Raw genomic sequence first — 12,643 nt, 5'->3', positions numbered from 1 at the left:
CCAAAATATAAATTGTGACGTATTTGAAGATCTACAAATATAAGAAAGCTAAAATAAAGTAGTTAAGGCATGTGTTCCATAGTGAACTTCTGTGGGATGCCAATTTTTCTGCTTTCTGCTAGTCACAAAGAATGATACAGAGTAAGGGACTTGTGAAAGCCAGCTAAGGCATATACATCTGCTCTTCTCTGAGGGGCTCAACACTTAGGAATTGAAAGGCAAAAGGACTATCTGCAAAGCATCAAGCAGGCCAGTAGAGTGTGCTAGCATCTGAGGGGCTAGCATATGTTTACAAGTGGAGGGAACAGTTGCTGCACAGGTGTCCAGCACATTTCTGCTTGAGCAAAACATTTGCTAATACCAAGCAACGTGAGCGCCAGCATTGAGGAGACCCTAAACCATCAGGTGACTGCTCACCAGTCTTTTCTTTAGCCAGACTGACTAAATTGTCAGTGGATTACAATCAGCCCCATAAGACTGCATATCCTGAAAACCATTCCACGAAAGTGGATTAATGAGCTTCACTGGTTTTATGGTCTATTTTCTATCAATCTTGGATGAAGTTTGACATTTCCTCACATCAAATAATGTGCTATGGTGTTTCATTAAACATACACAGTGGCTGGTGAGGTGGCTACTGCTTCTCAATTATCCCTAATGTAGCCATGGAAACATGAGGAAATTGTAATTACCGAAAAGCACACAGGGGCTTGTCTTGGGAATATGTTCTGTCCCTTAGTATCCATTTTCTGTTTAACACCTCTTTTGAAGTCCTCAGGAAATGAGATGGGGCACAAAAGTATAGTAAGAACATACTTTGTTCAGGATCAAACTTCTTGGTCAGGTAGAAGAAGTAAGACTTCGATGCAGGACTGCTCAAGTAAGACCACTAAACCATATTTTAGTGAGTTTACCATGAGACTGGGAATGGTCTCCTCCATGGTAATTTTTAAAATCTAATAGGTTTCAGTCTGGTTTTTCTACTGCACACTTACTGCCAGCATTGAGCCTCATTTCAAGTAAATCAAATCTTTGCAAAATAAAGAAACAGAAGAATAAACTCAAAACATGCTTACCCAAGAGCCCAACAAATGGGGTGGGGTGGTTCTGATGGCAAGTCTAAGGGACTACCAGCCCTGGGAAATCCTAGTGTTTTAAGACCTATGCCCATATTTTCCATGCAGTGTTCATTACTAGCATATTTTGGTAAAATGGTAAAGCCAAAGTTAGATGTCACGAATTATAGTTTGATGGATAAAACTTATCAACCGTATCACAGCTGCTGCTGGGGTCTGACCACTTTGTTGTGTGTCCTTTTCTAGCACCCACTTCCTGATATGAGCCAGTTCCTAAGCGCTATGAATGTTTGCATATGAGAGAATAAAGGCACAAGGAGATTGTGCTGCCTATTTTATGGGTCCTGGTTCAGTAGGTAGGTAGTGGACACTGTCCTTGGAGGATATTGTTTCCCATTGATGTCTCATTCATATATATTAGTTAATAATTCAGTAGCATGTGCCCCCGCCCCATCCCAGGATTACTTTGACTGGCAAGACAATATACCGATCCATCATCTTAGCTTCAAATACCTGGGCATCTGGGTTGCACTGCACCCTGAACTTACCTGGTCCCTTAACATACAGCTCCTGACACGGAAAGCTAAAGCTGACCTTGCCAAATGGCCTTCCTCCTGCTGAACTTAAAGTGTGGTATAGCCCTATATAAAATGATGATCCTGCCTCGATTTCTCTATGCCTTCCAAAACCTACCACTCCTTATACCACAGATGTGGTTTCAGGCCCTGGATAGGGTAGCGATCTCCTTTCTGCGGCACGGCTCCAGGACCCGCCTAGCATTTGCACATTGCCAGGGAGGTTCCTATGATGGTGGCCTGAGGATGGCTAACCTCTACCACTTAGGTTCACATCTCCTAGTCACCCATGACTGGTTTAATGGGGGATGGTCGGACCATGTCGATCGACTGGAACTATCCCTTATGGGATTCCCTCAAATACCTCCATGCTTTATGGTTCACCCATCCTTAACTCCACGACCTCAGTGACCAAATTGGCCCTTCAGGCTTGGAGGGCAGCTTTACAGCACACTCATGGGGACACCAAACTCATGCAGCAAACACCTCTCTGGCATGGTACCTGGTTACTGGAGGTGGCTACCTTACAGGGATGAGGACGCTGGGACCTTATTGGGATTTCACATTTCAGTTGACATCTGGTCGGGGACACACATGCGATCCTCCCAGTAACTTCAAACCATTTATGCACTGACCCATTCTGTTAGAATAAAAATGGTTTAGCTGTGCAGATTATGTATTGTACGTCTTAAGTTAGCGTTCGCTACGCCATTTTATGTTTAGCTGCAATTTTGAGCCATGATCGAAAATAATTTCCTCTCTGTCTCTGCTGAAAGCAGCTGCGGTAGTTTTTGTTTCTCCAAGGTTGGGTCTTGCTGTACTAATGAATACACTGTTCTTATTTGCGCATACCTTTCCAACTAGATAGAGGCCTGCTCCCACCTTTAAAGCGGCCGGTACAGGCAGAACGACCTGGGCATTAAAATAGCGTGTTCCCAGTCCCAGGATCGAAACTCATCCTTCCGTACCTTCTTTGTCTAGCTGCCTCCAACTGGAAATTTCCAGTCAGGGCGTGTCTTCATTGGTTCTGAATTGTACATAATGTATCACCATGTCTGCTGAAGTCAGTCCCTCTGCATCAATCCCAGGAGGCTGGTCAGACTGGACTCCGCTTGAGTGTACCTGAGTAAATATACTTGCTTTGTATTCTCTACTGGCTGACCAACTCTTCATTTGTATGGAAGGCTGAGAGGTGGTCGCGAGTGACCCAGATGACCCTAATCGGGTCACTTCCTTCAATACACAGTTTATAAGTGCCTTCAACTGAGACATGCTCTTTAGTCACATGTCTTGCAGACTACTTCACTTCCCTAGTTCAACCCATTGGAGCCTTTGGTGGGCAATATGGGCAGAGGTGGAATCTCCAAAATCTATTGTACTTGGATGGTTAATACTCCAGGTAATCTAGACAATCTCAGAGCCCGATGTGAGATCTGTTTGGTACCCTTGAAGATGACAATTGGCGTGGCGTGCTGATGGCACCGAGGGTGATCACAATTTTGTCCAAACTACAGTTGATCCAAACATATTACATTTACAGTGCCTATCTCTCCCCAGCTAGACTACATTGAGCAAGACTCCTGCAGCAACGCTCCTGCCAATTTTTATCACATGGTTTGGCTGTGCCCCATAGTCCAAACATTCTGTACTGCGATGGTGAGAGAACTGACTGGGGTGCTTGGATGGGAGGTCCCCATTTCCATTTAATGCTTCTACTGGGTGTCCTTGAGGGCACTGGGGGCACATGGGCTGACTGGTCATTTTTGGGGATGGCCCTTATGATTGCCATATGTGACATCGCTACATTCTTGAAGTCCCCTTCTCCTCCTACTCTTTCACTTTGGTGCCGAGGGGTGGACTGGTGCGCACATAGGAACAACCAGTCTACGAGGCCAGGGGTTGCCCCCTTAAGCATGGCCAAGTATGGGGGAAATGGTTGGGCCAATAAACCTATGGTTTCAACTAAAGACAGGAGTGCTGCTGTTGCTGTTTTGTAACAATGTACTGTATCATCTGAATGCTAGTGAGTGCACCGTATACCTTTCTCTGACAAGCTAAATGTGTGTCATAAGGGCTTTATTTTCCTCTGCACAAAATTCAATAAAAGCTGTTTATAGAAAAAACAATTCAGTAGCTAAGTTACTTCCTTTGAACGGTTGAACACTAGCGAGCAGTCAAGGCTAGCTCCAGCAGTCAGCAGGGAACATGACAAAAAGATACTGTACGAGATAGTAATCACACTCTATAAACTCAATTGCCAGTCAGAAATTTTTACCTTTCAAAGAGAATGTGGTTTGAGTTAGATGAAAGCATTGTTGAGTAAAAAAAACATAAATGTGTTGAGACACTCAGTTACATCCCCACCCCTTTCCCCAGAAATCAAATAAACAACTTTGATGGTTCAAGGTGCTTACAGTGCCTCAGCACCCACAATCTGTTTCTGTGCGTGTGAAGGGTACTGCCAAGTGATAATGCCTCACTGCCATGACCCTTCTGACTTGGAAGTTGGGGCATTGCAGAAAATGGTTTCTGAATATGGAGGACTTATCTGTATAGTAACGTGTGACTGATGTTCAACATTGGAACCAGCCCTGTCAAGTGCCATACATTGTGGGTTAATCTAACTCATTTTAGTGCTGGTCCCCGCATTACTGCACTAAAATGTAAAGTCAAGCATTATTAAGCCCCTGAGTGAATTGCTCAAGACTCTACAGCTCTCTCCCAGCTGTACTGCCAGAAAGTCTTTTCTTCGGTGTGCCCCAGGCAAAGTGTGAGCTACCCCCAGCGTCGTCAAGAAGAGGTGACTGGCTGCAACGAACACCAGTCTTCTCAGCTTGGACCTGCCTTGTTTACTATGTATTTGGCTCCTAATGTGACATCCCATCCAGTCCAAGCGATGCTCTGATGTGTGGTGCAGGAAGTGCTTACTTTCCCATCGAAGAGCAGCAGCATGAAAAATAAGAGGCTAAGGGTCATTTGTGCGAAAGTAAAGCTTTGTGATTTCCAAGTAGTGACTCCATTGAAAACGCTATTAAGGAATAGCAAAATTAGATGTATGTAACAGTGGATTTCACTTATAGCAATTTCTTACAAATTTGCAATCGCAATTAGGAAAAGTCACATTCTGGATTCAGAATGAAGTCAGACTAGGAAGTTAAGAAACACAGGGTGTGGCCACAACCCAGAAGCCTAGGGAGGTGCTGGAATGAGTGCACCTGCCTAACCCCTGGCAGTGGAATACCTAGGATTGAACCACACCATGTCCAAGGAAGATGGGGGACAAGGATTCTGGAAGCAGGACGTGCAAGTTAAAGTTCTCTGAAAAGGAGTTAGACCTTCTAGCCGAAGAACGCATGGCACATATGGACCATATACGTTTTCGTAAGCCCTCATTTACTGTTCCTGGGAGTCAGCAGACCAAGATATGAAACAGTGTCCGATAAAAGGTGAGCTTCCTTGCTGTGACCCAGAGGACCATACCAGAGATCAGAAAACGCTGGTATGACTTGCGATCCCACACAAAGGAGAAGTTTGCCAGCAGGAAGGCTGAGGGTCGTGGTGCAGGTGGTTGACACCCATCTCCCACTCCCATGGAGTCACTGATCTAGGGGACAATGGAACCAGAAAGTGTGGTGGGAGTGTCAGACATCAACACCTCCAATCCTGCAGGCACCAGTCAGGGAAAGTCTACTCGCCTTTACTTACTTAACATAACGTAATGTTTGTAATTCCTCAGGTAAAACATCACAGCAAACACAACTCCGTTTCAATACTTGCTGTTTCTTGGCAATGCATCATGGGAGTTGTAGTACACAAAGTTGCATGCTGTACTCTTTGCTACACTTATCTGTACATCATAAACATGTTGCAAACACAGGAAGCATAGTTACAACAATAGTGTGAACAAACATCAACCATTTATTAACACTAACTATATACACACATTTCCACAGATCCCACCCAGAATGTGTCAGAAACAACTGAGGTGGAAGACGTTATTGACACACATGAGGAAATAGAGGACACCACAACAGCAACTTCTATGCCCATTACTCCAAATACTAGGAGGGCATCTATTGCACCACTACCAGACTTTGCGGATGGTGATGAGGGACAGTCCCAAAGCAGGGAAATAATGGCATCTGTGGGCAGGACACACAGATACTGTAGAGGCAACCAGCAACAGTCCACAATGACAATGTGTCAGTTCTCCTGTGTTTGGTGACCAGGTGAAATCCATCATCATCTGTAAACCAAACAAATTTAGACTGTTAATAGGCATCTGCCAAGCATGTCCAGGTTCAATGCAGCAATTGAATACACCGCAAGACAGTTGGATTGCTGCCATGGAGAAGGAGCAACATCTGCACAGACACAGGCACATGAAGTACAAGGCACGCTTTGATGCCTTCACCCATTCAATTAATCGATTGGCAGTAGCCACAGCCATTTTTGCTGTCAACATACAAAATGACTTGGGGCATTGCTGTCAGGATGCTGCACCTGGGCCAGTACAAGTGACCGCACCCCATGAAATCATACATACACACAACCTGTCTGTCCACAACATTTTGACGCCACGTGCAAGTGAAGACAGCTCTAGCATCAGTGCCACATATATGCAAATGGGATGTGTACCAGGCGTACATGCCAAAACACTTCTGGATCTGACATGTCCCCTCTCTCACAAGCTAGTGTTGCTGAGAAAGCAACCAACCCCAGAGGCCTACTTTGTTTTGTTTGTTATTACATACTTTGTTGAAATAATGTTACATCTACAATGGATACAGTAGATTAAGAGAGATACATTATTGTCACAACCTGAATAAAAGGGGATCTTTCTGTTATGCACCATGCATTACCATCATGTGTGATGCCAATTTCTTAGACGTTGTAATCGTTCTTACCTCAAAAATAGTTGTTGATGATCTCTGTGCATCATGCCAAACCTCTGCTGCACATGTCCCATCCTGCTGTACCTGTAGTGGTGGTAACTCATGATCTGAGTTGGATTTGGGCTCTATGGTGATGCTGTGCAGACCCATCCTCATGGCAATATTGTGTAGAATAGCACATGTGGTGCTGCTTTTACAGCACATCTCAGGTCTGTAAAGTAGTGCTTTGCCAGTGGAGGCAGAGGAACCTGGACTTCCGTATGCCAAAGGTCCATTCTATGATGGACCATGTTGTCTTATGTGACCTGTTGTACTGCCTTTCACTTCTGGTTCTTGGGGTCAAGTATGGTGTCAGTATCCAAGGACGCAAGGCATATGCACTGTCTCTTTAAAGAGCATGAGAAGGAGAAACTGTTAGGTCATATTACACAAATAGTTCTGGCCACTGCATGCATTAAGGCAGCAATTCTCTCACCAAGCAAACAGCCATCACTAAATTCCCCTTGAGACAGTCGGTTATGCATTCCACTGTGGTGGAACATGAAGGACACATAGTAAGAATGCACTCTTTCCCTTGTGATACTACTTAATTAAACTATTGTCATCTGAAGATGCATGCGAACAGATAGTGTGAACCGACCCAGTCACACATTATATGCAAAAGCGGAGAAATTTGGGCACAACCTTGCGCACCCATCTGTCGCACTGCTAAATGGGAAACATCCCTCAAGATTAACTACTCCTCGTTAAATTATCCTTATTTATTATTTCATTCCAAACTTTGTACTGTTGCTTCATCATTATGTCATCAACTTTATGAAATCACCGCTGAGACAGCGTAGTTCCACTTTCATATTTTATTTAATAATTTTCTTTTTCATTTTTTCATATGTCTCCTGAGTGCCCATTACGGCATTTCGCAGGGACACGTTGAAAACAAAGTTCAAGGCAGAACATACATCATGGTAGACTCATTTCTTATGCCCAATGCATTTCGAGCCCTTGTGGCTCTTCGTCAGGGGTATCCGCAAAAGAATAAAAGATACTACTTGACTAACAATTCACTGTCAACTCACACTGCACTGAAAAAAAATCTAACTCATCCAAAAGAAACCTTGTTTCTAAAACGCCCAACATATCCCTATCCCTCCCATGACTCCAATCATCCCTCCTCCACATTTGCCAGAACTCACAACTAAACTTAAAGTGAAATTTAAATAAAGAAATTTGTGTGCAACACCGTAAAGCCACCTAAATGCCTCCCTGATTAACAAAAAATCCTTCTCTTCTCCCTTAAGACTACTTCTCCATATCTCATGTTCTCCAAATTACCTCTCAGAAGTCACAGCCAGCAATCTGCCCTCATCTTTCCTTTCAAATGACGTTGCTTTGTACCTCTTAATCGGTCAGACCATTGGTTTTTGAACGAAAAACTCCCCTCGTGTACCCAATCAGATGCAATGTTATTTAATGCCCTCCTCGTGACTTGATTCCCCATAAGGCTGTGGTAAGCACCTGAAAACCATGGTAAAACCTACAAATCCCATAATGCACTCCCTCGTGCCAAAATCTCACCCACGTGAAACGAAAACCAAAATGACTGAAAAAAGGAAACCAAAAAGGAAACCCAGCTTTCTACCCATATCCCACCCTCAAACCGCCCACACAAATCTGATACGAAAATACAATATAATGAAAATGAACAATAAATGCATTAGTGAATGTCTGTATGTGAACATGAATAAATGGTATACATTGAAAACTAGATCATCAAAATGAGTCCATGAAATGTCCATTACTGTTAAAAATGTGCGAAGGAACCAATATAAATGTCCACGTTCAGCAGTCCAATCAATTAGCCACAGTTGTACTCATTTGATCTGTGCGCTCTTCACTTCATGAAATACACTCAAGATATTTGCGCTGTCTTAGCAGTGATGAAATCATCTTTACTTCACGTTCCACTGTTAGTTCTTCTTACATAGGGTGCAGACTAAATTGGGACGGTAATATTGCTAAGCAAGACACATAGTAAGAATTCACTCCTTCCCTTGTGATACTACTTAATTAAACTGGAACGTGAAGGAGCCATGGGTGCTGCCTGGGAATCTGGCCACAATGTCTGTTATGATGCATGAGGCATGACACACTACCTGTACATTGAGTGAGTGTGAGCTTTTCCTATTTCTGTAGTTCAATTCATTTGCTGAGGGGGACATATGGCAATATGTTTGCCATAAACACAGCCAATAACATTGGGAAATTGTGCTACCTGGTGAAATATTAATTTGGTGTGTTGCAGATATTAGGGGGTATTTGGAAAATATATGTATTGGTCAACCCTGCTAACCATCATATCCAGAAAGTTCTGTAAGAACATGGAAAAAGCACTTTGTGACCCCCCCCACCACTGCTATGACCCCCTGCTAACTGCCAGAAGCTAGAAGGTGAAGATAACAGAATACCTGCACATGTGGTGGGATTGCATTGCTTCTGAGTGTTGGGGTCTAAAGCTGAGGTTGTAACTCAAATAATTTCAGGATTACCTCACTCCTGAGTCTGTACTTCTCGTATATCTCCTCTGTCGGTGCAAACAGGGTGACCCTCACCATAGATATCCTCTCCTGTCTCTTTTTCCTTCTCTGCCTGCCAGCCAAAATCCTCATCCTCCTCACAAAGACATACATAGCCGCCGTTCTGAATGAGCCTCGGGTGACATTTTATAGTTTGCACCTGGTTACCACCTGTTTCACATTGATGGTAACTGCATTTCCTAAATTACCATTTTACATCTATTCGCAATTTGAAAATCCTTTGTACATGGTGTTTGTGAATCACTATATGGAAATCCATATTTGCGATTTCCTATTTAGTGATTTCCAAAATGCAATTTCTACTAGATAAAAATCACATTTTGCACCACCAAAAATGTCTTTCTTACATTCTGAAATTGCATTTTGCATTACCTAACAGCCTGAAATTGCGAATTGCACCATTAGTAAATGTAAAATGCCTTCGTACATATGGCTCCAAGAACATAGGGCATGTCTGAAAGATAAAAAGGAGACATTTACCCAGACTGCAGGAATGGCACTGGTACTGCTTTATGGCATCACTGTAAGTGCGAGTGATGGTTACTTTATTACAGAATTATTTTAAATCGTTGCAATTTCTGCATACATATTACAAAACCATTAAAGCAATTAAGATTTGCACTGATCCCCTTAAAAAGATATCGCTATGTAAGGCTGAAGGGGCAATAGAGCTAGCATGCCGCCAATGTGGTTGCCCCACGCAATCATTAAATCATGTAGTCTGTATTCGTGGAAAGCTCTCATTTTATAGGAAATTCTAGCTGCGGCCTTTGTTCAGAATACTTGCTATACTGTCCAATGATGAGGTGGGGGAGAGTTGCTTAAAGAGAGAGTCCACGAAGTTGGGCACAAGATTCTTGAAATTTCTGAAAGATGCCAGTAGCAATTTAGCCCTTAGTGAAAATAACAACAGATAATTCTCTGCACAGTATTATTTGCCGTAGAGAGACAATGTATGGCTCTAAATAGCCCCATCATAATGTGATCGTACCGATTTAACTGAACTGCCAATGGAGCATTCATTTTATCTTTCTTACAATTAAATAACGTTTTTTTGTTGTTATTGTAGTGAAGACAGGTTTTATGTGCACCCATTGCTATGTTAGCATAGACACTTTAGAAGTTAAACGCCATCTTGCCACTTTGCTGCTTTTGCACACGACACTACAGGTAGCTGTTGTGGGAAACATCGTAAACACTGAAGTCTATATCACGACTTACATGAACAACAAAGTCAGAACAACGAGGAATCCCGAACAACGAAGTCCTGAACCACGACACTCCGAAACCACGTAGGAAGGTAAAACTATTAGAGAAGGAGCCACAGCAGATTCATTACATGCAGTTGAATGAAATTACGCTTTGGTCTTTGATCGTCAGCTCAGCATCTGGCCAACTTCAAGTAGTGAGGGAATTTCAGTCCAAAAAAGCCCATGCTGCTTGTAGTGTATATTTATCTATCGAAATATGGAAGCCTAAAATATACTGTACAAGCACTTAAAAAATGGTGTCATATGTATTAAGAAGCCTCTTTCAAAGAAATGAGAATTGTGCTTCCATGAACATTGCATCTTTTGTAAAGCATTTGTCTTCCAACTCGAGCGAGCCCTTACTCCTCCCTGAAATGAGATTGATTCTTTCACAAAAAGTATTCCGTTTTCTGGAAAGAAATTCTACTTCCGATTAAATGTGTTTTTCACTCCAAATGAAATGAAGAGAAAATAAGTTAAAAAAGAGCCCTGTCGCCTCACAATAATAAAGATGAGATGTTGAAAAAAGGGATGTAATTCTATATACTTTGGGGAATGCATGCATACCAATTATGTTGAATCTGCTGATGCATGCGCAGGATAGTTTCACTCTGTTTTCCGGAGCATAGTAATTTCCGGTGAAGAAGAGAAGAGGGAGCAATCGCAGAAAGGTAAGATTATAAAACGTTTTAAATAATTCTGTGGGAAGTGTTAAAAAAAAGCGGATTGATACGAACATAATAGTATAAATGTGTAAAGAGAAATATGGTAATTTTCGTGGATCGGGAACTCGTGGTTAAAAATGTAGTTGTTTGGGTTTGGTCGTTGTTTAGACTTCGTGGTTGGGGAATTCGTGATTTAGGTAGTAATTGTACAGTCATACAACCAGCTGTTATTACAAGTAAAACTGCTTGCTTGCTTTTTCTTCACATGAGAACGGACGTGCACCGTGACCTTAGTCTGAACACTGTGTGCAGAAACCGTCAAGGTCAAATAACAATGTATGCTGTTGAATTCAGGTTGATCGGCCCACGCTCTAGACACAACAAGCACACAGCTGCAAATATCTGAAACTCGGGTGCATTTAATATTGCATTTGCATGCATGGTTCAGGCACTTGGAGAAAACCTTTCCAGACAGAGAGAGCAGAGCTGATCCTGTGATGTGATTCACCTAAGCTGTTCTTTGAGGTATGGGGTTACCCATTCAAACCTAGAGACCTTCTATTAGTATATAAAACTAGCTTACTAGCGAGGGGAGGGTGGTTCACAAGGTATTATAGGACCTGTTTCCACTATCATTATAATATGATTTCTCCCTTCATTTTCTATGGAATTGTAACAATGCTGATGGTTTTATTTCTAATCATTTGTCTGCTTATGTTAGCCAAAGTACTGCACCTTAGAGCACGTAGTTAAAAATAAAAAATTTAAACTTTTCCGTGTCTCTGATTACTCTTGTTGTGAACTGATATGAGAATGAATGCTAGTCGGATAGGGGTTCAGGGTACAGAGGTGAATTTTTTGGTACACCACAATTCACCGAGGTCCTGGTTTCCTGCGCATAGTTCTGTGCATGAGCAGTATCCCCGCAACAGTATATTGCAACGGAGGGCTCAATTGTTGCGTTTATGGCTCTTTGTATGTGAAAAAGCTGTTACATTTGCATCCCAGTACAGTCCCATCATATGGAGTCTGAATAAATCATGGAAACTCAAAGTACGGCCTGGGAGCCGCATATGACCCTCCGGACCTGTGATTGCGTCTCCCTGGTCAACAGCAGCACTGGGTTGCTGTTCACTTGACAGAGCAGAAACATCCAGAAAGCTGTGAAACAAACATGCATGCTTTACTTACACGTTTACTAAAGTAATGGTAAAGAAGAAAAGAAGGTATGCAAGACAACTTATCTTCAGGAACACCATTGGTTTTAAAGACATCTTGACTAAATATGTAAAAACATGATAAACTCACTGCAAAGTTCAAAAAAGTATATTTTATTAATATGCATGAGCGTTTTACCTTAGTAGAGCAGATTATATCACTGCATTGAGAGGCATTTATTAGCAGTGATAGTTTTCAAACATGACCTTGGAAACATTCATGCCGCCTCCACTCTGAAAGCAATGCCATTAGTGAATCAAGAGGTAAGTCATTTGTCAGGTGCACCTTGTGTGTAGCCTTGGTTGTTATTTGATTGGAACAGCATGATAGTTTATTAAATAAAACACAAGACAAGGTTTTGTACAGTACA

The sequence above is a fragment of the Triturus cristatus genome, chromosome 4_2 (genome assembly GCF_964204655.1).
Source record: "Triturus cristatus chromosome 4_2, aTriCri1.1, whole genome shotgun sequence".
In the NCBI taxonomy this organism is placed as follows: Eukaryota; Metazoa; Chordata; class Amphibia; order Caudata; family Salamandridae; genus Triturus; species Triturus cristatus.
Note: the sequence above shows the minus strand (reverse complement) of the source record.